This window comes from Dipodomys merriami, unplaced genomic scaffold (assembly GCF_024711535.1).
Source record: "Dipodomys merriami isolate MVZ:Mamm:240054 unplaced genomic scaffold, mDipMer1.0.p SCAF_42, whole genome shotgun sequence".
In the NCBI taxonomy this organism is placed as follows: Eukaryota; Metazoa; Chordata; class Mammalia; order Rodentia; family Heteromyidae; genus Dipodomys; species Dipodomys merriami.
In genome coordinates this window covers 12,171,312-12,197,013 of record NW_027205826.1, presented here as the reverse complement: position 1 = coordinate 12,197,013, position 25,702 = coordinate 12,171,312, and the positions used below count along the sequence as shown (strand labels likewise).

Below are 25,702 nucleotides of genomic sequence, written 5' to 3'. Positions count from 1 at the left end.
TTCTAGTGACCTGTTGGATATCATGGTAATAATATTTGTATATTTCCAAATGCCTCAAAGAAAGGACACTACACATCATAACAAAAGGTATTAAGTATTGGGGTTGAAAGACAGGCTAATATCCTGCTCTGAACATTCCACAATGGATCCATATGTTGGAACATCACATTGTATCCCCCAAATAAATGCATTTATTCTTTTACAATTAAAAATAAAATCAAACTTAAAACAAATGCATTCTGCTAAACAGGTTATCGCCTCTAGATTTCACCCTTTAAGGAAGTAGAAGAGTTCTTAAAATCTCCATCACACTGTGACATGAGCAGGCTGAGAAACTGTGGCCCTCTGGTGATATTTGAAGACATTTTTTGTAGTCGTTCCTATGACTAAAATACTCAGCCCAAAGTGTCAGTAATGCTAAGGATTAGACACTCATGTGTGGATTTCTATCTCTACAATGAGCAAATTTCTCTCCCCTTAGGCAGCAAAAAGAGGCTATGTGGTTCAAATTTCACATACTATTATTTCCTGTTTTAAAATAATTCATTCATGTCTTTCCTCTGTTGAGAGATTTGGGATGTAGAGCAACTAAATGAGGTCTGTTGGTAGAGAATGAATCCAGGACCTCCAGTTCTAATGCTACAATTATCTTGAATACATTTATGTGTTAGGATATCAATACTGACAGGTCCCAACGGCTCCTCAAATTCAACATGGCTAAAACCACTTTAGCTTTAGCTTCAGCTCAGAAATCCATCTCTTCTCACCCGAATTTTACCTTAGATTACCTCCAGATCTCCCCACCTCCTCTCCCCTAATCTTCCCAGCAGTGTGGGAGATTGCCTCAACTATCTGTACTCAACCCAGGTTCAGGAGCTACCTGTTTTCCTTCCCACCTCCAGTCATTATCTGGTTCAGTAGATTTGCTCCTTAGCCTCTTTTTCTCTGAACTTTGTCTTCTATTTCAGATCTTCAACATAGACATCTGTACTAGGTCCGCCACTTCCAACTCCTCTTCCTTTCTTCAAAGGCTGATCTCTCTGCAATGTATGACTGTACAAAAGCATTTATGCCTCTTTTCTATTTTAGAAACCATTAAATATCTTCTGTAGCTTTTAGAATAATATTAAACTCTTTACGGGGGGGGGGGAGAGAAAATGTAACCTGATTGCTTCTATGCCCTGCTTTCCTCACTCTGCCACGTGAAATCCTTTATCTAGCTATTGTGGACAACTCAATGTCAACAATGCCTCATGTTCTATCTCAGGGACTATGTACATGCTGTCTCCTGCAGGTAGGGCCTTTTCCTACCTCTTCTGGCCCATAACAATAAAGTGTGAAACGCCGGCTCCAACGTCACTGCTCTGACAGAGTTCCCCCTGATTCACTGAGGCCAATGTTCTCTATATGTGACCCTCAAGATGTTTGGCATAAAAGGTTCTTCAGGCAAATAAATTTCAGGATCCTCTCTCCCTGAAAATAGTAACAAATATTGAAATACTAAAACTTCTGAAAAAAGATAGCAAGAGAAGTACCTACTTAACTTTCTTTGCTATGATGCTTCCCAAACTCACTTGAACAATTAACACAAAACTGTCTCACCCTTTGGAAAAGTCTGCCTTGAGGGAAAAAGTCTTCCCCCGCTGCAAGGGAGGATCTATTGATCACAAGTCACTAACTGCAGAGCCACTTCCTCAAATATCTTTTATGCAATCAGCTGACTGCAAAGACTGAAATCATAAACAGTCACTATACTTCACTATGTTCTATGAATAGATGAAAGAGCCAGCTAGTTCATCACTATTAACAATCAACATATATTCACAATTCTAAGTACTGACCTGTTTCCCAGTCTGTGTTCATTATAAGCTCATTTTAATAGCAAAAGAATCACGAACAGACTCACCTGTTCATCAAAATTAGGTAAGATTGAATAAATTGGGGGCTGTGAAGGTGGCTCAGTGGTAGAGCGCTTGCCTTGCATGCATGAGGCCCTGGGTTCGATTCCCCAGCACCACATAAGCAAAAAGAAAAAAAGCCGGAAGTGGCACTGTGGCTCAAGTGGTAGAGCGCTAGCCTTGAACTGAAGAGCTGAGGGACAGCACCCAGGCCCAGAGTTCAGGCCCCACAACCAGACCCAAAAATAAAAAATTAAAAAATTAAATTTTTTAAAAAACATTGAATAAATTGGGGCGTGTTCTTAAATGGGCTCTTATTGGGCTACTAAAATGAATGAGTTAAGAGATCTTTATATACTGAATTGGAGAGTACACCCATAAAAATACCATTAACAGAATATTATATAGCATGAAAAACTCACTGAAAAACATTCAATAACCAGCATGTATATGTATAAAGGTTTGTGTGGTGTCTGTACTTTCATAAGCATCAAGAACAATTAAAGATGATGCTCTAATGTATAATTTTATTTTTGTTCATTGTGGGGCTTGAAGTCAGGGCCTGGGCACTGTCCCTGAACCTCTTTGTGCTCAGGGCTAGCGCTCTACCACTTGAGCCACAGCACTACTTCCAGTTTTTCAGTGGTTAATTGGCGATAAGAGTTTCACCTGGACTTTTTTGCCCAGGCTGGCTTCTAACCATGATCCACAGATCTCAGGTTCTTGAGTAGCTGGGATTACAGGCATGAGCCACCAGTGCCAGGCTATCTAATAGTCATACCTCTGAGGCGTTTACTTCTTTGAAAGCTTCAAAATAAATCTGAAGATTCTGAGCTCTTTTGAGTATATCCTAAGTTTTCCCAACTCTCTGTCATGAAAATTGTTTATTTAAATTAATAACATCTTAACTGTTAAAAAGCAAAAAAGAAATCAAAACACAAGAAGCCATTTTGGAACTCTCTGCCATATGTAGTGGAACTCACCAAGTTCTGGGCAAAGGCACAGAATTGAAGCTAAGGAGGGTCAAATTCCAATTTCATAAGAGAAGCAACTAGAAATATTTAGAAAATTCTTTTAAAACCAAGAGAGCAAGGGGTGAGCCATGGAAGCTATAATGCTACTCTGAGTAAAATTATAAATAGTCATGAATATCCAATCTGATATGACAAGTAAAGGTCAGTTCAGGATCTAACATGAGACACAAAAAGCTGGAGATATTATATTTCCCTCTTATGACCATTTAAGGGAACAATGTAGAACATTTTGAAAATATATCTTTACTGTCAAGGTGATATACAGAGGGGGTTATAGTTACATAAGTAAGGTAATCAGTACATTTCTTGTCAAACCTGTTACTCCTTCCCTCATTTTTCTCCTACCTTCCTTCCCTCCCCCACAAGTTGTACAGATCATTTCTAGCAAATTGTTTGTGTATATGGCTGTTGCATTGGTTCCCCTCTTGTCCTTTGTCTCACCATTCTGTTGTTCCTCTTCCCTTCCTTAATTCAAATGAACATGTATACAATACCAGAGTACCGGAATCAAATACAGTGACAACAGGGGATATCCCACAGGAGTCAGAACATACAAAATAAACAAAAAAATAACATAGTACAATAAAAAAAAAACAGCAACAACAAAAAACTCTCATTTCGGTGTCTTGGAGTTCATTTTGCTTAGTGTCAACTTACATGATCATATAAAGCTACTGTGCTATTCTACTCATCTGCTAAGATTACCCTAGATGTATACTAATTATTGCAAATAAGGGAAACCATGGGACCTGTGTTTCTTTGGCTTTGGTTTACTTCACTGAATATGATTTTTTCCAAGTCTTTGCATTTCCTTACAAATGGGGTAGTGTCATTCATTTTGATGGAGACATAGAATTCCATTATATATATACATACATATATATGTATATGTGTATATGTATGTATACATCTCTATATATTTACACACCACATTTTCCTTATCCATTCATCTACTGAGGGGCATCTGGGATGGTTCCATATCTTAGCTATGGTGAATAATACTGTGATAAACATGGTTGTGGTGGTAGCTTTAGTATGCCTTGTTTGCAAACATTTGGGTAAATGCCCAGAAGTGGAATTGCTGTGTGAAGTCTTTTGAAGAACCTCAATACTGCTTTCCAAAGTGGCTGAACAATTTCACACTCTCACCAACAATGTAGTAGCATTCCCTTTTGGCCACATCCCCTCCAGCATCTGTTATTATTAGATTTCTTTATTATAGCCATTCTAACTGAGGTGAGTTGGAATGCCAGTGTTGCTTTGATTTGCATTTCTTTTATGGCCAGAGAAGTTGAGCATTTCTTCACGTGTCTATTAGCCATTCTTATTTCCTTTAAGTCTTTAGCCTAATTATTACTGGGGTGGTTGCTTCTTTGAGGATTTGTTTTGGGGGGACTTAATTTTTTGAGTTCTAAGTACATTTTAGATATGAGACCCTTGTCAGTTGTATAGCTAGTGAAGATCTTCTCCCAATCCATGGCCTTTCTATTTATCTTGCTAGCTATATCCTTTGCAATGCAGAAGCGCTGCAGTTTAATGCAATCTCATTTGTCCAACCTTTCTTTGATTTGTTGTGTTTCTGGGTCTTTATTAAGAAAATTATGGCCTATGCCAAGGAGCCCTAGAGTTTCTCCTATTCCTTCCTGTAATGTTTTCAGGGAGTTTGGTTTTACTTTGAGGTCTTTGATCCATTTGGAGTTGATTCTGATACAGTGTGATATATAAAGATCTAACTTTAGTTTTCTACAGGTGTCTAATTTTGCCAGCACCGTTTACTGAAGAGGCTGTCTTTCTACCATTCTATTTTATTGGCTCCCTTATCAAAGATTAGGTGGCCATAGGTATGTGAGTTGATACCATAGGTATATGAGTTGTACAAAGGAATTTCTATTCAACAACAGAATTTATGTACATAATGCCTCTTGATTATCATCACCCCTTCATCAATCCCCCCCACACCCCGTCCAAACTTAGCCCTTCTGTCAGTTTTCTTAATTCTGTAGGATATGTATTGAATTTTATTATTTCATTTTAATCCAAATGTAAGGTACAATTTTTAGCACAGTAGCTTTTCAGTTCGGAACTAATAAAGCTAATTATCACTAGTGCATGCTAAGCACTTAGAATGGTCCAAGTCTCTGCCCAGCAGTTTATCTATATTACATTCTCCAACAAGCACACCCTCTATAGGAAATGCACAGGGCTACCTGATTTCCAGCCTACACATTAAGGCCTTGGTACTTAGGCCCAATAACTGGCTGAAGGTCCCACTAAAGTCCATGGCAGAACTAAAACTGCCACTGTTGGCCCTCTGACACATAGCCTGAGCCTGAGAGTCAAAGACAGAGCTACTTAAACTCCAGCAGGACATTTCTGTACCTTTAGCACATAATTTTTGATTTTAAAAAAAAACAGGAAACAACACTTGATCACTTGGTTAGAGTGAAACAAAAATCCACAAGTCACAAATAATTACTACTATTTGATAATTGGCACATTCTTAAATAAAACCTTCACCACTTCATTCTTAACTTAAATATTCTTAAATAAAATAAGTAAATTATATAAATATTCTCAAATAAAACCATCAGTCCATTCTTAACTTCCCAAGTAAAAAATATTGGTTCTCTATATTACTGGAAATAAGTAGAATGAAAGAACATTCAGGCTAAAGTATTAAGCAAAAAATTAAAATTAGCATAAAATAGAATTAACTCAATATACAAAGAGGTGATACTTCACCTCAGAATTCATAATTTTGGACACATAATTATCTTATTGTATATTGTAAAGAGGAGTAGGTATTTTGGGGATCTGACTTCCTACATTTCATTATAAAAAGCGATCATTAGGGCTGGGAAGGTGGCTCGGTGGTAGAGCATTTGCCTTGCATGCATGAGGCCCTGGGTTCGATTCCTCAGCACCACATAAGCAAAAAGAAAAAGCCGAAGTGGCACTGTGGCTTAAGCAGTAGAGCGCTAGCCTTGAGCTGAAGAGCTGAGGGACAGCGCCCAGGCCCAGAGTTCAGGCCCCATGACCAGACCCAAAAAAAAAAAATCATTACATGATGCAACATTTTACAAATCATAAAATGTTAAATAGTAGACAACCCAGTTCAATCAACATGGAACATTCAGAAATTACTTATTTTCTTTTTTTTTTTAATTTTCTTTTTTTTTTAAATTTAATTTTATTTGTGAACATACTGTACAGAGGGGTTACAATTACATGGGCAGGATAATGCATACATTTCTTACCAAGCATTGCACCCTCCTCCTTTAGTTTACCCTTCACATCCCTTCCCAGCCTCCCCGCTCCCCCCCAATCCCAATCCTTCTCCTTCCCCCCCTCCCCCCCCCTGCACCGACGTTGTAAAGCTCGTTTTGGACATGATAACTTGTACTTCTCATTGTTGCAACAGGTCCACCTGTATCCTTAAACAACTGGAGAAATTACTTATTTTCTAATGAGTGTCAATGATAGCTTACAGATGGCAACCAGATGAGATCAGCCATAGGAACCAGGGTGAGAAGGTGGGATAAATAGATGGCATAAAGTATACGGCATGACCACTGCAGTCTGGATATCATCTGCTCAGAACCCTTATTTGAAAAAGAACCCCTTTGACCCTCAGGGTTCATATGAGAGTATATTCCAACACAAGGATCCCTTAAGTAGGTATCCAAAGACTTTGAACAAGGTTAGCCCCTGTGGACCTTGCTACCATATCAGGCACAGGGTTACCATGGTTTGAGGATGTTATTCTGCTGGCTTTGCCCATCTTGAAGGGTCAAAGAGTAGTAGGTAGATACAGTAGAAGACAGAGATCCAAGGTATACCTCATATCTCACCTGAAATGGGAACAGACAGGCTAGGCTTCTCCAGCTTAAATTCTATAGGATTGATTTTTAAAAAGAGTCCCTTCAAGTAATTGTAACCCCTCTGTATGGCTTTTCACAATAAAAAAACTTAATAATAAAAAAGAGCCTCTTAAACTCTTATGCAGTAGAAGAATGAACTCCACCACATTATGTACAGGAAAATGCAAATGGTCGCCTCAATCTTTTGGTGCTGCTGAGGAGCTGATTTCCTCCTGCCCAAAGCCCAGGTCCTTGATGCTGCTCCTTTGTTTGAGGTGTTCCACACTCCCAACTGCTTCTTCACTCCTGTTCTGAGACAGGCTCTCATGAGGATTACCAGTGCTAAGCCAGCCTTGGCAGGAAAAGTCTGTGAGACTCTTATCTCCAATAAACCAATAGAAAACCAGAAGTGGTGCTGTGGCTCAAGTGGTAGAGCGCTCACCTTGAGCTGAAGAGCGCAAGGGCAGCGCCAAAGCCAAAGTTCAAGTCCCATGACCAACAAAAAATAAAAATAAAAGCAGCACTTAGGCAGTTCTGGAGCACCAAACACTCAACATTCTTAGCAATCATTACTATTGAATGTGAATTTTCCTCACTAGACGTGACCCACTATAGCCCTAAATTGTACTTCCTTGATTTGTCTGGATCAGATTGCCAAATTTCACCTTCCCCCTCTCCAATTATCATTTTACATCATATTTTGATGTGGTCTCTCCAAACTGTCTAGTTGTTTCTGCCTCCCAAACCTCTACCAGAAAACCCTGGGATGTATTAACAGAGCTACCCAATGTCCTGCACATAGTTAGACATACTCAGCTCATTTAGTGACTGTGAGAGTTAATCACTTTTAGTCCTCTTTTCTCCTTTAGGAGAACGGTTTTCCTTTTCCTGTTGTGGAAATAAGCTCTACAAACCAAAGACAAGCTTTTATGTAATGCTACAGTCTGGGAAACCAAACTACTACAGTGTTTGTAACTGCTTTATTTATTTTGGACCACAGAAAAGTGAGGGCACTATCACATTAGGTAACAACATAATGCAGTCTCAGGGACAGCTCTGAATAATTTTCAAAGTAATAAGTGGTATTGCTGTGAAATTGTTGTCCAAATGAAGAGTTCTTGTCCATTGAATCTATGAGGCAACCATTTTCGTTGTCTTACTTTTGTGGTTAAAGAAACAATTATCTGAGGCAGTAGTAAAAACTTTTCTAAATAGTAAGATAGTCCTAAATTTGTTTCTTAGCAACAATTTCCTCAAAGGGATGGATGAATACACAATATAGCATACTTTTTTGTGTGTTGGTGTGAGAAGGTGGGGAAATGACTATGATAGAACAGTCTTCACACAACTTCTTCCATTAGTAACATATGTGACATGTCTTGAATCCCACTAAGGTCCTAGATAAGAAATTCAGTCCCACAAAAAAATGCATCAAGTATATATATAGTGATTATGGATACTAATTCAATGTAATTTATAATTTTCTATGTCAATATCAAATCCATCACCGCCTTCTCCACCAGCTGAAGCAATATATTGTACATTGTATATTGCCATGCCATCTGGTGAGTAGGTTAGCACTTCACCTCTTGCACTTTTAGATGCAAATCAGTTTTTCATTTCTGTAATAGAAAATTATTCACATATTTTTACATCATTTGTTTTTTCCTGATCAGTATTTAAAACCAAAAGGATATTCTGAGAAAAAATGGCCAAGAAATTTTTTAGAGACAGCATCACAAGCAGCATGCCTAAACAATACATTGCATATAGAAATAAAGAATCAAACATCAAAAAATGCATCAAGCACCTACTTGAGTGAAGACAAAATATTCCGGTTTCTCTATGGGCCCAACAATTTCATAATTTAATTTTCAATATTAAACCTACTCTATAGACAGTAAATGAAGAATTCAGTGGCTTGCTAAAACACTAAGGGATTTCCCTATGTGAGTGATGACTGAATTATACTCAAGCAGTTAGAAGAATGTAGGTGGGAGAAAGTAACCTGGGAGAGAAATCTGGGGACAATGGTACAACTTGGATGGTCAAACTCCCATTTCATAGATGTGTTTCATGTTTTTAATCTGATCTCCTAATTTGGTCTGCTAATAATAACAACAATATCAACACCAAGTGGTATTTATCAAGTCCCTACTGTGCTAGACTACTTTCCATTGCTGTAATATGCATCTGAGAAAATGCAGGATTTGGTCCATGAGTGAAGTGTGAGGGAACAGCCTTCCATTCATTCCTCTCAGAGGACATACATCCAATCTAAAGACTTTCCATTAGGCACCACCTCTTAAAGGTGCTGCCACTTCCCAACAATTCCAAAACGAAAAGCTAAGCATAAATACTTGGACCTTTAGAAACATTTCAGACAGCAGCTATAGTGCCCATATGGAGATTACTTTGAACTATTTTATATTATTATCTTAGCCTTCAAAACAACTCTTTGAAATTGCTACTACTAGTGTTTCTATCACTCTTAGAAAACTAAATCAATTTTCCAGAGACACACAAATACTAAGAAAAATGACAGAGCTTAGAAAAACATTGTTCACAGAAATGGTCAATAAGACTTAGATCAATGTGGGTGGCAAGATCTTTCTGTAGGTCTAAGGATACCATGGTTTGAATGCTTAGTCACAGAGATAACCTAGAACCATAGGACACTCGATGCAAGTATAGTAGTCCATATCAATCATGGAGACTTCCCTGCCACCACTAATAAACCTGTTTCCCTGAAAGACACCTTTTTGAATATAACCACGTAGATTCTTTCTTTTTTTTTGCCAGTCATGGGGCCTGAGCTCTGGGCCTGGGCACTGTCCCTGAGCTCTTCAGCTCAAGGCTAGCGCTCTACTAGTTGAGCCACAGTGCCACTTCCAGCTTTTTCTGCTTACGCGGTACTGAAGAATTGAACCCAGGGCCTTATGCATGCAAGGCAAGCACTCTACCACTGAGCCACCTTTCCAGCCCCCATATAGATTCTTTTTTAAAAAAGCAACTGGATTTAGAAGCCAGATGAATTGTCTGGTGGGCTGCTAACACTAAACAAATTGCTTTCCAAGCACAGACACAGTCTAATTGTTCTTCTATTTGCCACCTTGAATAAAGAGAAAGCTGGCATTGAATCAAGTCTCCTTTCAATGTGGCCCCACAGTTTTTTTTGTTCTGTTTCTTGGAAAAGAAAACTATCCACTTGTCCAAATAGGCATGAATTGAGAAAAATTATAATTTTTCAGAGGACTTTCATTTAATGGAACATGTCAGAACTGGACCTTCAAAATCTAGGTACAATATCACTACAAACTACAAGTGAGAAGATGCTATGAGTCTAAGCCACTGAATGAAACAACCAACCTGTTCATGCTTCCTCTCCAGTACTGGACCTGGGAGACAGTGAGCATCAAGCGGTCTTGAAATTCCAGGGCATTCAGGCCAGGTTACTGAGTATGCATAGGATGTGTCAGCTGACTTCTTTGGAGGCTGTAGCTCCAAGTGCCTGTGAGAAGACTCTCCCCTCTGCCTCCCATGCAGTTTCAGCTTTATTTCTTCTCCTCTTCATTTCCCATTACTTTTCAGCTAATGACTGTACCTTCAAAGGAATGTAATGCTTTGTTTTTATTTTCATTTGATTTCTATATAATTTATAACAGTTTCCCCCTTTCTCTGTTTCAGAAGCTACCCTTTAAAGACAGGCATGTTACTTGCAGCAAAATGTAAGTACATTTATTTCCTCCTTCAAATGGAGTTTCCTAAACTGTAATTGTGAAAACTCCCTCATCTCTAAGACCTCCGTCTCACTCTCTTTGCTGTATTTTTAAACCCTGACTCCACTAACACAGGTGGTTTGAAGCTAACATTTTACACTAATGATTTGGTGTAACATCACGAAGCAGTTTAGAAACCATTTTCAAAGCCTGTCGAACCTGATTGTGGTTGTAACAATACTGCATCTAAAATAAACTAGATGAAAGTGTGGGGGAAGGAATTAATGTGTATTCATTTAAACATCATACCCATCTGAATGTTCAGCAGTTCTCAAATGGCTGGCTAAGTTAATGCTCTTTGCCCAGCTGGTCCTCACCATGTTGGCAAAGGCCATTTCTTGTTTAACAGTTTGGTAGTCACCTTAAGAAGTCCTTAGTGTATTATAGCAGTAAGGCAGTGTTCTTTCTAGAACTAATCTCCAGTGTATTATGCTTGTTTCATTTTGCTACTCTTACTGTCTAAACACAAATTAAAAATACCTTCTCTTCTGAATGATAAAATTGTAATAGGTCTGAACTAGGAGTTTTAAGTTTTCTAAAGTTTTGCTGATGCGAGTGGAAACTTTTTCCCTTTTATTTTTTAATGTATTGAGTGATTTTAACCAACTATATGGACACACCTATATATACATTTATGAAAATTTAATCTATCTTTGGAATAGGCTGATAATACCAGGTTCAAAGCCCAGGGGATATATTTATCTATGCAAAAGTTGTTCTTAAGGTTCAGTTGCCTGTCGTTACAGTTAAGATCAACATGACAAGGTAGAAAAGTTGAACCAGGAAACATATAGAGGCTACACCAGTTCACAGTTCCCAGTTTAAGCAGAGTTTCCAGTGGAGGGTGAATGTCAGTGGTCACTGAGGCACTTAGCTAGACTCAGACCCACTGGAATGGAGAAAAATCTCACTTGAATTATACAGACTATACATGCTCAAATAAATTCTCCTTTGGATCATTCAACCCCTGTGAAAATGATGCATGCAATTGAACTACTAGAAAAACTTCATTTTTACTGATTTCCCAGGGTGATGCTTTTCATTTGCTCCCTAAAATAATGTATCCCATTGCTCTATACCAAGTATTCATACAAGAACATCCACTCTCAAAATTATTCAAATTTAATGTCAAAGTATTACATATTCACTGGAATTTTTTAATGTCAAGCTCCATATTATATTGCTTTGTTCTTTATTGTGTTATCAAGACACCTGCAAGTTACGAATATTTTATGCAGCTTTTCCCAATGAAGTCATGTTAGATTTTACAAGGGGTCCTCCTATCATGTGCTATCACAGGGATATTATTTGTGTGTGTGTGTGTGTGTATGTGTGTGTGTGTGTGTGTGTGTGTGTGTGTATGTATATATATATATGCCTACATTTATTTTCTTGTATATATTTTGTAGCACTGTCTATTTAGCTTCACTACTGTTTTAAATTATCTAAGGTTAAATACTAATATATAGTTGGCATATATTCATGGTGAAAACTAGGTGAAGTGCAAATTATTTACTTATATTTTATTTAAAATGTTTTATCTTCATGTTAGAAAGTTATTTTTGATGGGTCTGGCTTTTAAGTTGTCAGCTTCAGTATTTGAAAGACACTTTGTGTCTTTCATGCAGAGCTTCTGATGGAGAATCACCTATCACTCAATTTTTATTCATCTACATATACTAGATACTTCTGTGACTGCTTTTAAGATTTTTTGTTCTTTTTTTTTTTTGATGGTTCTCAAGAGGTTCACATTTGCTGGGTAGGCGCTTACCACTTCAGCCAAGACCACAGTCCTTTGTGCTTTGGCTATTTTTAAAAACAAGGCTCTTGAGTATTTGCCTGGGACCAGCCTTGGACCACAATCCTCCTACTTATCCCTCCTGCACAGCTGTAGTAACAGACATGAACCTCCACTCTCAGCTTGTTGAATGAGTGGACATCACAGTAACTTTTGGCATGGGCTGACTTGGAGCCTTGATACTCCAAATCTTCATCTTTCAAGGAATTGGGATTATAAGCACAAACCATGAGCCTAGCTAAAGATATTCTCCTTATAACTATTTTGTGTAGTATTTGGTTACAAAGAGCATATGATGTCTTTTTGTGGTTTTTAAAATTAGTATACATTTGTTGTACAAAGGGGTTTTATTGCATTATTTCCATACATGTATGTAATATACCTTGATCAAGTTCACTCCTTCTAGTCACTTTCATATTGTTCCAACTTTTAAAACCATTTTAACAGGTTTGATTAGTGAGTGGAAATTTAGAGCAGCATTTGAAGTCATTATATACAAGCATAAGAACCTATATGACTATAACCCCATGACCACTTTATCAAAATTTCATACTTTTTAAATTAAAAATATAACCCAGATTGAAATAAAAGATAGGGTTTGGCTCTTTTTCCTTGAAGGGTTCAAAAGGTTATACCTTTCTTCCACATTGTTTTCTTAAAGATATACAGAATATAGGGTAGAACAGCCTGTTTTATTTAGGAGTGTTCTGACATGTAAACATTCACTGGAAATCAATGCCATTTAGATAAAATGGGTCTATTCAATTTTTCAAACTCTGAGTAACCGGAGGACAATAGATCTGACCCAATGGAGTCAAGGAAATACATTCAAATCATCAAGAAACGATGGTGGGGGTTGCTCTGATGATCATTCATCAGCTTCTGTGAAGTGGGCCTGATGTTCCAATGATGACTGTACTATACCAGTCAGAGTCCGTTCCACAAGGCTCAGCCTTGTATTGACTGGAAAATGTCTAAGTGAAGGTCTTGGAGATAGGTAGGGGACAGGTAAAACCACATCCTCATAGAAAGAGGACTACTTAGTGTTACTCACAGAGAAATAGGGCTAAGCCATGGAAAGATACTCAAAAGTAGCCATGTTCGGTGGCACATGCTTGTATTCCTTGTTCTTGAGAGGCAGAAATCATGGGGATTACATTTTTAAGCCAGAATGGGCAAAAAGATAGCTAGACCACCATCTCCATAAACAAACCAGGTGTTGTGACATTACATATATAGAAAATATGGATAGAAGTCTGAGGTCTGAGGTCAGCCTATATAAAAGCAAGACTCTTATCTGAAAAATAGCTAAGGCAAAGAGGATTCGAGGCATGGCTCAAGTGGTAGAGAACCTTCTCACCAAGTGAGAGATAGGGTTAGAGACCCCAGTACTACCAAAAGAAAAACGAGGGGAAATGCCAGGCGCCAGTGGCTCATGCCTATAATCCAACTCAGGAGGCTGAGATCTGAGGATCACGGTTCAAAGCCAGCCTGGGCAAGAAAAGCCATGAAACCCTTATCTCCAGTAAACCACCAGAAAACCAGAAGTGGTACTGTGGCTCAAGTGGTAGAGCACAAGCCTTGAACTAAAGAGCTGAGGGACAGTGTCTAGGCACAGAATTCAAGACCCATGACCAACAAAAAAAGGGGGGGGGGAGGCTCATGGCTAAGGTCTAGTGTACTCGCAGAAGTGGTGTGACTTTGAGACTGTGATACTGTTAGTTTCTTTATTGTTAGGAGGAAGACATTTTTCCTTGACTCCTTCAAAGGGTTCTTAGGATAACTACATAAGATTATCCAAGAGCACAGAGACTCTCTTGGATGTGTAAGGGATAGTTTAGACCATTGAAGGCTCTACCTGTCGTAGTCGGGGTGGGTGGGGGGAGGGAGAAAGGGGGAGAGTCTGGTCTTAAAATCACTACTGTACATGGTGGCAAACAGAACCCTATCATCCAAATCTCTACCCCACACAGACTGACACCAATTTTTTGTTTGTTCTACTACCCATATTCCTCAGGACCCCTGCCTCTGGCAGAGGAGAACTGTCTTCTTTCTGGGTGGTATGGGTGAGAAAGTTGCCAAGCAAACCTGAATTATCCAGAGGCCTGTAAAATGCGCAATTGCTTTTTAAGAGGCATAGTGATATTGTGTGTTCCTTTCGATTTTTGGCAGTAATGATTTTCTGCAATTTGTGGTTTTGCAATTTCTCTTTACACAGACAACACCCTGGCTCTCATTCAATGCCCCACTGGAGGGACTGAGGTGGGGGGGGGGGGCGGGAAAGAGACTCCCCAGGGCTCTAACTGCTCCAGAAAAAGAAGGAAATGTTAATAAGTCAGAAAGAATGCTGGAGACTAGTAGAAGTTGGTTATTTGGAAGGAAGAAATAACTTGTAATAAACTGCATGACTATAACTAGATTTTATGTGGATAAGGACTCTCATCAGGTGGGCAAAGAGCTGTTCCCCTAAGTTCTTGATTGTTCACTGTGACTGGAGTTATAACATCAGTCCCTTCTCTTTTCTTCCCTGTATTCAACATGCCTAGAGCAGGTTTATCCAGGGGATCTGCCTCACCTAACCTCCTCTGGTAAAAATTTTCTTTAAATATTATGTCTCTTAGTGTTCAACTGTCAATTATACTTACTTGTTTTATAAGAATTAGATCAAGATCTATTCACAAGAAACGTTTTGTCCATATTCTGGTTGCCTTTACTCCTCCTTCCCCATGGCTAAAATGTTCTTTACAGAAGAGGTTTGGGCACAGCATTTATCCAGGCAGAGTGATTTGTTCTGTCTCTATTCATCACCTCTGGATGACTCTGGCTTTGCAGATTCTGTTTGCTTTCTTATGGCTGCTAAGCACTGCGCTGAAGGATTTAAAGCTGTATTCCTTCTCTGCTCATTTCTTTATATTAAAGTGATTCTCTGTGCTGCACAGATTGTATTCTCAGGACGTACGCCTGCTGATCATCCACTTTCCATGTACAAAGACCACAGATTTTTTCTTTTGTCATGACCTAAATGGCACTGCCTTCTGTATTGATGATACATGCTGTGTGTGTGTGCGCACGTGTGTGTGTGCGCACATGTGTGTGTGTGCGCACGTGTGTGTGTGCGCACGTGTGTGTGTGTGTGTGTGTGTGTGTGTGTGTGTGTGTTAGGGAATTGTTCTATTAAGAAATCTTAAATCATGGCATTCAACATGATATCGTTCAACAGCCTACCCCACAAGCCTGTCTTCTTCACAGCATCCTCTCCTAGAGACCTTACCCTGTGTCACAAGGTGACCCAATCCACTTTTGAAATACTCAACATCTCCTGTCCTTTCCTAACCCAAGATAACCTCCTGTGGCTTCAGGTCATTTGTGCTGGTTTTGCCTTCTGGAGCAGCTCAGAAGAATTGACTCCGTCTTCCACATGACAACCCTCCAAATATTTTGGAATCTGATCCCATGCACTCTCTGAGTCTTCCTTGTCCAGGCTAAACATCCTAGTCCTTCAGCCATCCGTCAAGACAGGGTGAAACGAAACTATCCTTTTCCATTTATCCCAGTTGCCTTTTTCAATGTCCCTCTTAAAATGTTACAGCCGGAACCAAAAAGGATACTACAGAGATGGCTAAGCATTACATAGCTCCAGAGCAAAACAAAACAAAACAAAACTCTCCTTCCAGATGTGTTATTTCTATTACTTCACCCCAAGAGCACATCACAAGTTTTAGCAGCATTTTAGTTTCAAGATTAATCCTAAAATCTTTAGCTGGGTTATATAAAAGCTGCTACAAAAGCAGATTTTCTCTGTCCTGTACATCTACACTTGGTCTTAAATAATATGCAAATCTTTACTTCCATGTAGTCCTGTAACCCATATTAGTTTCAGAATATTCATGGAAACTAGGAGGAGCTTTTAAATTCTAATTCTTTAAAACTCTGTCCCAGTCCTAATCACCTCTTGATGTCACTCAGATATTGATTTAAAAAATACATACCTGGATTTTAAGCTCCTCAAAGATAGAACCATGTTTTATTCATCTTTATCTGTTCTGAAAAGTTCATGACATTCTCCTGAACAATTGGATGCTTGGTAAATGCATTTATTAACTGCATCAACAAAAATCAGATACTGGTCAGCTTTCCAACACCCTTACAGAGACCTACCTTTATCTGATATCAGTTCCCATTAAAAATTAAGGCTAATTTTACCATTACAGAAAGAACTAACAGTGGGGCCTCCAGGGATACATTACCTGGATTGTAATCATACTGGATTTAGGTATGTTCTAGAGAGCATATTATATGATCTCTGTGAGTCTGTTTCCAATATATATAACATGACATAGGTGATTAAGACGTCTGATCCAAATAAGAAATATAGAAAAAATGGCATTATGAAAAATAATCTACAGTGCTAATAGTTACACTGTTGTTGCTTTTATTGCTATTCTCCAGATAGGAGTTGACACCCTATCCTAATGAAGTTAGGCAGAACTTGTTCACACAAACATATAGACCTCAAATCATAATTTTATAATTGAAATGCTAATATGACTTTAAGATGACTACTTCTTGCATCTAAATTCATGTGAAAGAAATACAAATGTCTAAAAGATGAAACAAAATGAATGTTTATGAAAGTCTTTCAAAAGGGAACTATATGACCTTCCACAACAAAGTATTCCAAACGTCTTTTTTACCTGAATTACTCCTGGTCACTATCCAATCTTCCCTCTCTCCTCTTCTACTATAAATACTAAAACTTACTCTGTTTGCTTTATTCCACATTACCTCTTTTCTCATACTCAGGCCCACTCCAAATTGTTATGCCACTAGTCAGTTTATTATTCCATCTGTATTTATGTGTTCATTATAAGGCTTACTGAGATGACCAACATATAGCATAAAACTTACAAATAATAAAATAAGCAACACCATTATTATAAACTCCATTCAGCTAACTAGTTCACACAGGACACATTTTTTTCTCTTATGTTTTGCATCTGTAACTATGGCCATAATGAATGAATGAATATAGTTTCCATGTAACAGTGGTTGGTTTTCTGTCGGTAAGAGGATTTTCTGTCAATAAGAGTGATCAAGACAAAACTAAAACAACAAAGACTATGACATTGACATAAGTGTACCCTTCAAGCCCTCTGCACACACACTAAATAAATGTTTTTTAAGACAGTTGCATCAGTTCCTCAAATTTCTGTGCTATTTATAACATAATTGCTATAGAGAGAAAAGTCTTTTTGTTTAATCTATATTATGATCAATTCACACATTATCTTCCATAAATCTATATAGTCAACAAAATAACCAAACACTGATTTGTAGTATCTGCCCATTTCTGTGGCATAAATGTCCCACTATGGCCACCAATATATCACCAGATATAGAATTAGAAGGACATTCAGTGGCATACCTTTATATATTTCAATATATCAAAAAAAATAAATAAAAGCCATAAGTGATAAAATGTAGCAACATAATTATGAAACAATGAATTTTGAGCATTTGTTTCCTTTCTTTTTAAGGTAAGTTATGTAACTGTGAATTTATGTAATTTAATTTTTAAGAATGTCTGTGTTTAGCAAATGGCTTACAATTTTCTAAAGTCTAACAATTGCTCCTTGTAAACCAATACAAACCCTCTCTTAGCATGACACTTGTCTTTCCTCTTAACACAGCAGTGGGGGTAGGAGTGGGAAGAAGATCTTGAACTATGACTGTGAATGTTTACAAGGGGATTTTTCCCAGGTTACAAATTATTTTGTAACTATTTCAGAGTTTGGGCAAAGATGAGTTTGCTATGACTCCAGAAGCCATTTCCCACATTTCTTATGATGAAAAACATCTTACTCTTCAGTATTATTATTAACTCAAAGACTTTAGACTGCAAGGATCAGAGGCTCAAGTTAAGAGAAAATAGAAAGAGAGACTTGCTAGAAGGTAGATATTTGGTAAAATTCATAAATGGAAAACAAAGCTTATTTTGACCTTAGGCTACCTGGACCTGGAAAGCTCTGTAAGAAATAGAATGCTATCAAAAACCAAAGAATGGAAAACTAGTTCACAAGTAGGATAGCCTCGACTGCTTCTGTTTCTACCCATGATTTCACTTGTGCTGTCTGCTGGGGTTGTTATATAAACGTGTTGAACACTTTTGCTCCTCCACTGATGTTTTATGGCACTAAAACACACAAAAATATTGCTTGAGGTCATATTAGGAATTTCACAGACAGATCCCAAACAATTGGATGCATGGTAAATGTATATTAGGAATTTCACAGATAGATTCCTAATTTGGTGGATTCCTAATTTATTGAGCCTGTTCCATCTTGTTTTTATCTCCCAAATGCTGTCATGTCAGCATCCAGATGGAGCAGTTTAACACAACCACTTCCAGAATGATTGGAATGACTCTAAGACAGCAGCCCTCCAAAGCCAAGTGCTCAGTAAGCTAAGGCAGGACATGAATACCAGGTGTCCTGTGCTTGGGGCCAAGTGCTTAGCCAGCTACTTGTGGCAACAGGAATAAACCAAACGCAAAACAAAGCCTAAGCAGGAAGCTGAGGACTCATAAGAACATCCCAGACAATTGGAAGGGAATCACATATTAACTTCGCATTGCCACTTACCATTCACAGGGGTAGGAAGAAAGAGAATCTCACACTTAGGGAAAAGACCACAATGTGGCAAAACTAGGGCACCTCCAATATGAAGCTAGTCATACATGCCCTGGAACAGCTAGACAAAGTAGAATTGGGAAAAGATGAGAAGACATGGTGTGATTTGGACGCTCAAAGTAGGACTGGCTTATGTAAAATTCAACAAACATTACAGAAGCTGCTGGATCAATGAACTAGACTAGTTATTGTTAGGGGACTGGGAGAGTTGGGAACTACTTCTCATCATAGGAACCAATTCAGGAAAAAGTGCTTAAATGAATATATTTATTTTAAAAATTATGTATAAATATGCATTTAAACTACACTGAAATTGCAGTTTTGATCTCCATTTGTACTTCAAAAAAAGAAGGTAAGGTTTTTAAATTAAGGTTTTTAAATTAAAATGTAAAACTGCCAGGTTGTATAATTCTGTGCATTTGAAGACTTATGCAATTGCGTGAGTCTCCCTTGTCCTGGGGCAGAGAAGTAGGCAGGTCCCAGAGGTCTGCCAGAAGCTTATCAGGAAATGTGAGTAGGAGCAGCAGAGTGAGAACTAGGTAAGATGTTAGAGAAGGTTCTGCGAGGCACACATGGAATGCAGAAGGGTGGCTGGAAGGAAGTAGTAGCTGTCAGTACTGTGGATGATGTTTTCCTTCTCCACTCACATCTACTATACGTCAACTCACTGATTTCAAGAATTTATACCAAATGTGTACTTTGTCTCAGAGGCTGTGCTTTGTAGGCTTGGTAAAGAAAAGTCACTAAAGAGGGACGACTCTGGCCATGCACTCAGGCCGCTTCGATTCCAGGGGAGGAGGCAAAAAGAGAAGACTGACTCTAAGGGAACATCTTTCTGTGACATTTGCAATGGGAATCCCTGAAGGGCGGTACAGAACACCACATCCAAAAGAAACTGTCTCAGTGTCTCAAAATTATGCAGCATGAGTATCTTCAGCCTCTTTGGGTGCTAATTTCTGGAAACCTCTTTTTATAAACTTAGATCATTCATCTCAGAAGCATTCCAAAAGAGAAGTAAGGGGGATTGACTCCTACTAAATAAATGAATTCACAAATGACTGATATATCAACCACAATGCCAAATTTTTTTCTTTTTTTTGGGGGGGGGGGTCCGGTCATGGGGCCTGAACTCTGGGCCTGGGCGCTGTCCCTCAGCTCTTCAGCTCAAGGCTAGCGCTCTACCACTTCAGCCACAGCACCATTTCCGGCTTTTTTCTTTTTGCTTACGTGGTGCTGAGGAATTGAACCCAGGGCCTCGAGCATGCAAGGCAAGCGCTCTACCACTGAGCCACCTTCCTAGCCCCATACAATGCCAAATTTCAACTGCTAAATAGATTTACATAGTTGGGTAAGTTAGTATATTGTCCTTGAAGGAAAAACTATATCAAAACCTCAATTATAATTAAAAGTTTAGTGTTGAGGAGACTCAGAAATGGCATTCATATTCATGCATATGCTTGGGACAGTGGTAAAGATAACTATTAAATTCTGGCTTCAATAAGCCAGACTCTCCACTTATTTAGGACACATGCTGATCTATTAATAAGACCTTTCTCCAAATCCAGTTCAATATAATTAATTAGATTTTATTTCCCTTAGTTAAAATCACGTTTTCCAACATTCCACTTAAAACTACCTTTGCCTTTGTATGTGTATGAAACTTGTGTTATTTCTCTAGCTGCTTGACCCTGTTCCTTATATCTGTGTTCTTACATTCTGGAGCAATCTTCTATCCACTGTATTAACCATGCTCACTGTGTCTGTATTAACAATGTTCAGTCCATTTGTCTTTCTTTCTTCTGGCTGCTTTGAAAAACCCAAAAGTACAAAATGAAATTACCTAGTTCAGAGGAGTTGTCTCAATACCAAGAAATAAGAAAGCTGAATGAGTAAGTGGCATTATGATTCATCTTCACAATGTTTGGATGTTCATACAAGAGATTAGATGCTGTGTCATTCACAAATCCTGGCAAAATGCCTGCCAGCAGCAGGTGATTGTCACTGGGTACAAATATCCTCAGCAGAGTGGTGAGATCTACAATATCTGGGTATAGAGAAATAACAGAGTTTCCCAGAGTTTCAACTTGGACCTCTAGAGAGCTTATCCCTCAATTTAGAGCCCTGCTTTGTGTTTGGAATGGCTGAACCTAAAGAAGGACCTTTCAGCTGCCAACTTTTCTTCTGTTCTAATTTCGACCAATGTTCTTAGTCTTGGTTGTTAAGATTTTTAAAGTCTCCACATGCATTCCCTAAAGAGGCTTTCTAAAATACATAAATTAACCAATAAGTTTTGATTTACTTATGTAGCCCCTTGGATTTTGTTGGTTATAGCTCTAACGAAACACTTACTGTATTTTTAATTCTAATATTCAATAGTTCCTACTTACTATATGTAAATGTAGCTATCTTACATTCGGCAAAAGAGGAAAAAGAAAAATAACTGAAACTGGAAGGAATTTTCCCCCCATCCCACTCAGTAACTATCTGGTAGGCACAGGCAGGAGTCCACGGGTAGGAAGGCAATTCATTTCCTGCCCTTTGCCATCATCATAGTGACAAGCTTAGCAATTGTGAAGCAAACCTGGTGCATGTAATGTGCATGCATGCATGTGCATGTGTATGTATGTGTATGTATATTTAACCTCATGGCGCTTGAACACAAGCTAGTACTCCTTTGCTGCTCAGCAGTGATCTTTCCTGTATACAGCTTGTATTGCACACACTAGTTCCCTAGTGCTTTTTATGTACAACTAGGGAACTTTCCTTATTAATTCTGATCATCAACAATGTTTACCTTCCACAATAACTTTCAAGTCTGAATCCTGCACAAACTATAACTTCACTGTGATTCTGAAATTTTGTCAGTAACATTTAAAATCTGATGGTCAATCTTAAAGCAACTGTATCTGTATACAAAGGATCGTTGCATTTACAATGTTTTAAAGTAGAAGCATGCATTTTAACTGTGTCATTAAAATGAAGAGTAAATAGAGTGAAAGCTAGGAGATACTATCAAGAGAAAAGCGCCTCTCTAGGGAAATGAGACTCTGACTTCTATTCTGAAATGTCTACACAGACCTTCCAGAGATGTGCTGGTAACTTTTTTTTTCTACAGTACTAGGTCATGTTTTATGGATTAGTTTAATAGGAGGGCTTTGATGCAATTTATTAAAAGAAAAGACAGGCAGTATCAACCTACTCAAAGGTCAGAGTGAAAAAAGCAGATGGTTCTCTTCCTCTGATCCAAGTGAAAATGATCATGCCTGTCAAGATAAAAATCTTGTAGCTATGTATGTCATTTGTCCCCAAAGAGGCATCTGCAATCAATGTTGCTCATTTCTATCTCTCCACAGCATCATCTGCTCTAATAAAATGAAGGGGAAAGTCAGTAGTAGTTGCAAGGTGATTCTAATCTGAATTAGAAATAGAATTTGAGGCCAGGCAAGGTGGTTCAAGCCTGTAATCCTAATATTTGACATGCAGAAATCGGGTAATCACAATTTGAGGCCAGCCTGGGCCTCAAAGTTCCAGAGTCTCCATTTCACTCAATGCTTAGATGAGGCATGCATGCCTTTCATCCCCAGGGACACAAGGAAGCACAAAGGAGAGGATCACAACCTTGTCTGGCCTAGGTATACAGCCAGACTCTACTTCAAAAATAAACAAAAGGCGACGGAGCTATGGCTCAAGTGACAAAGCTACTGCATTGCAAGTGTGAGGCCAGAATTCAAGCCACCATACTGCTACAAAAGAGGGAGGGAGGCAGGAAGAGAAGGAGGGGAAAGGAAGGAAAGGTAATGAAGGGGAGGGAAGGAGAGAAAGAAAATGGGAGAAAGAAGTTGGAGGGACTGGGGGAAGTGGAAGGGAAGAATGGAGGGAGAAGAGATAAAAACAAGTGGGTAAGAGATTGAGGGAGAAGGGGATGGAGAGGGAGGGATGTAAGGAAAGGGAAAGAGAGAGGGAAGAAGGAGAGGGAAAGAGAAGGATAGTGGGAAGAAATTGAGGGAGGGAGGAGGGATGGGGAAGGTGGAGGAAAGAGGGAATTTGAGACATATGCTATTCAGATAGGAGTCTACTTCCTTATCTGCCTGCTTGGAACAAATCTTCCTCATTCATAGCAGTGTTTGTATCATTTGTCCTCAAGAACTACTACTGTCTTCAAGGAGATCAATATATATATGATAGATAGATAGATAGATAGATAGATAGATAGATAGATAGATAGATAGATAGATAGATAGATAGATAGCACGTAATAATGTCAGTCACCAACCTACTTCTGTAACTGAAATCAGTGGCTGCAGCTCCTGCTCCAAAGTTGCTCAGCTATGTTTGTGGAACTCATTTGGTTTCAGATCTTTTCTTATTACTTTCTTTACAGTTTCCACTCTTCCTCCCTCAACTCATGTGATGAAAAACTTTATCCTATTAAACAAATAATTAATGAAAAAGAAATGCTTTATTTTTATTAATGAAAATGGGCAGGTGTCAACCAGAACACTGATTTTTCTGACATGATCACTGCTGTCATAGATGCTGTTTGAATTCCAGAAGGAAATAGAAACTTCCTTCTTTCAAGCATATCTCTGAGAAATATGGCCTGTTTTCTTAGATTTCTATGATTTATCAATAATGATCAAGCTAAAATCCAATCCACAAATGTGAAAAAGTAGTCGTACATAAAGAAATCTCCACCCATAAACTTAATGTTAGAAAATCTATAGTTACTTCTCCAACACACAAGCTTCATGTGTCAGTCAGCTTACCTGAGAATATTTACAACACATTGTTAACCAGTTTGTTTCAGAAGAACTTCAAAGCAAGGTCAAGGATCTACCATTCTGAGCACAGTATTCAAGTACTTAAGTCTACATTTATCCATACAACCATATATATCAGGAACAATAAGAGAAAATAAATCACTCTAATAACTGACAAATAAGTTCCACTTTGCAAATGGAAACAGCATTGTTACCAACCCTGGTTGACAAGCAACACTATATAAAGACACTTGAAATGATTATTTGGTAAACTAAGTCACAAGTCTGAATTTGACCACAAGACAGGAAATTTGAGGATTTTAATATTTAATATATTAAAAGGGAGGTACTTCAAAAGCTTAGCTTATAGAAATTGAGCACAATCTGTACTGAAAGTAAGATATAGATATTTCACAATCCCAAGCCAGACAACACTTGGATCATATTTCAAAAGTATATACAATGCTATACAGTAGCAAATATTAGCATTTATTGCTATTGTGTATTTATTATGAATCAAGCATTAAACTATATTTTATATACACTTTTCTTAATTGTTTGATTTAATCTTACTATTAGTACTTGACAGAAGAAATTGAAGGTCAGCTACACCAAAGTAACATTTAAGAAGAAAATGATAGAACTAAAGTTAAGCTCAAGTCCATTAGAGTTAAAAATCCATCATTTCCCCTTTATTTATGTCCTCTTCTTCAGATCATGTTAAAACTAAACGAAACTGTTACATTCTATTCTCCTTGCCTTCTAACTTAGCCTTGATATGTTTCATCTAATGTGAATCCATCATAGATAATGGATATTGGATCTTACTTGCTGCCTATGAAATGTCTAGATAAGCAGGTTTTTTTTTTCCTACTGTTAATTCTGGAGAAGAATTGAGTAGCACAGTATCCTCTAATTGGTCATGTATAAAATACCTCTAGAGATGGTAAGTCATTGCTTAGGAAAGAGGGACATGATACACCCCAAAGTCAGCAAACATGCAAATTTAAGGAAGAAAGATGAAAGAAGAGGACCTTACAGAGTGCTTGTCCTTTATGTTGGTGACTTTATTGGCTGCTCACCACAGTCTTCTGGTAGGGGACAGGCCCACTATCCCAGACAGACTCAGGGATGTAAGCAAGGCCATGTAGCTGATACCCTGGGTCCTTAAACCCAAGCAGTGCCTCTTGACTATAGGACCCCCCCCAAAAAAAAAAAAGAATTTCTAAAGGTAGACACTTGTAGGGCCCCGACAGACAAATACAGAGGTCCCCATGAGACTTCTGTGAAGAAAACTGGACTCTTCAGTGTCATGGGTCTGTTGGCTATTTATTTATTTATTTATTTATTTATTTATTTATTTATTTATTTATTTATTTATTTTCAGTCATGGGTCTTGTACTCTGGACCTGGGAGCTGTCCCTCAGCTCTTCAGCTCAAGGCTAGCATTCTACCACTTGAGCCACAGCGCCACTTCTAGTTTTCTGATTGGTTTATTGGAGATAAGAGTCTCACAGACTTTCCTGCCTGGGCTGGCTTTGAACCATGATCCTCAGACCTCAGCCTCCTGAGTAGCTAGAATTACAGGCATGAGCCACCGGCACCGAGCCTGTTGGCTTTTTTATATGAAGATAAAATAGAAAACACCCCCTTTGCTTTCCTCCTCATGAAAATCCAACAGTCCCAAATCAATCAATTTACCAATGCTTCTGAATTTTCTACTATGCCATAATCAGAATTCCCCCTGCACCACAAAAACTCTTGAAATTGCTATACATTATACATATTTACACAGTAGTTGAAACACAGTAAGAATATTAGAGCCTTTATTTTAGATCTCCCCTGACGCACAGCCTCTTGATCTTCCTAGACGAGAAGTTCATT

At 38.3% G+C, this 25,702-nt stretch overlaps 1 protein-coding gene and 1 long non-coding RNA gene across 4 annotated transcripts in view; one reads left to right on the top strand and one right to left on the bottom strand.

The window, feature by feature from the left end:
* Ankfn1 (ankyrin repeat and fibronectin type III domain containing 1) overlaps positions 1-25,702 on the top strand; it is a 328,779-nt gene that overhangs the window by 86,613 nt on the left and 216,464 nt on the right. For both annotated transcript variants that reach the window (XM_069993244.1, XM_069993243.1), the window contains exon 2: positions 10,480-10,520. The gene's annotated coding sequence lies outside the window, so the exon portion shown is untranslated. The remainder of the gene's footprint in view (positions 1-10,479; positions 10,521-25,702) is intronic.
* Positions 1-25,702, bottom strand: part of LOC138807461 (uncharacterized) — a 426,938-nt gene that overhangs the window by 185,286 nt on the left and 215,950 nt on the right. The gene's annotated exons all lie outside the window — the stretch shown is intronic.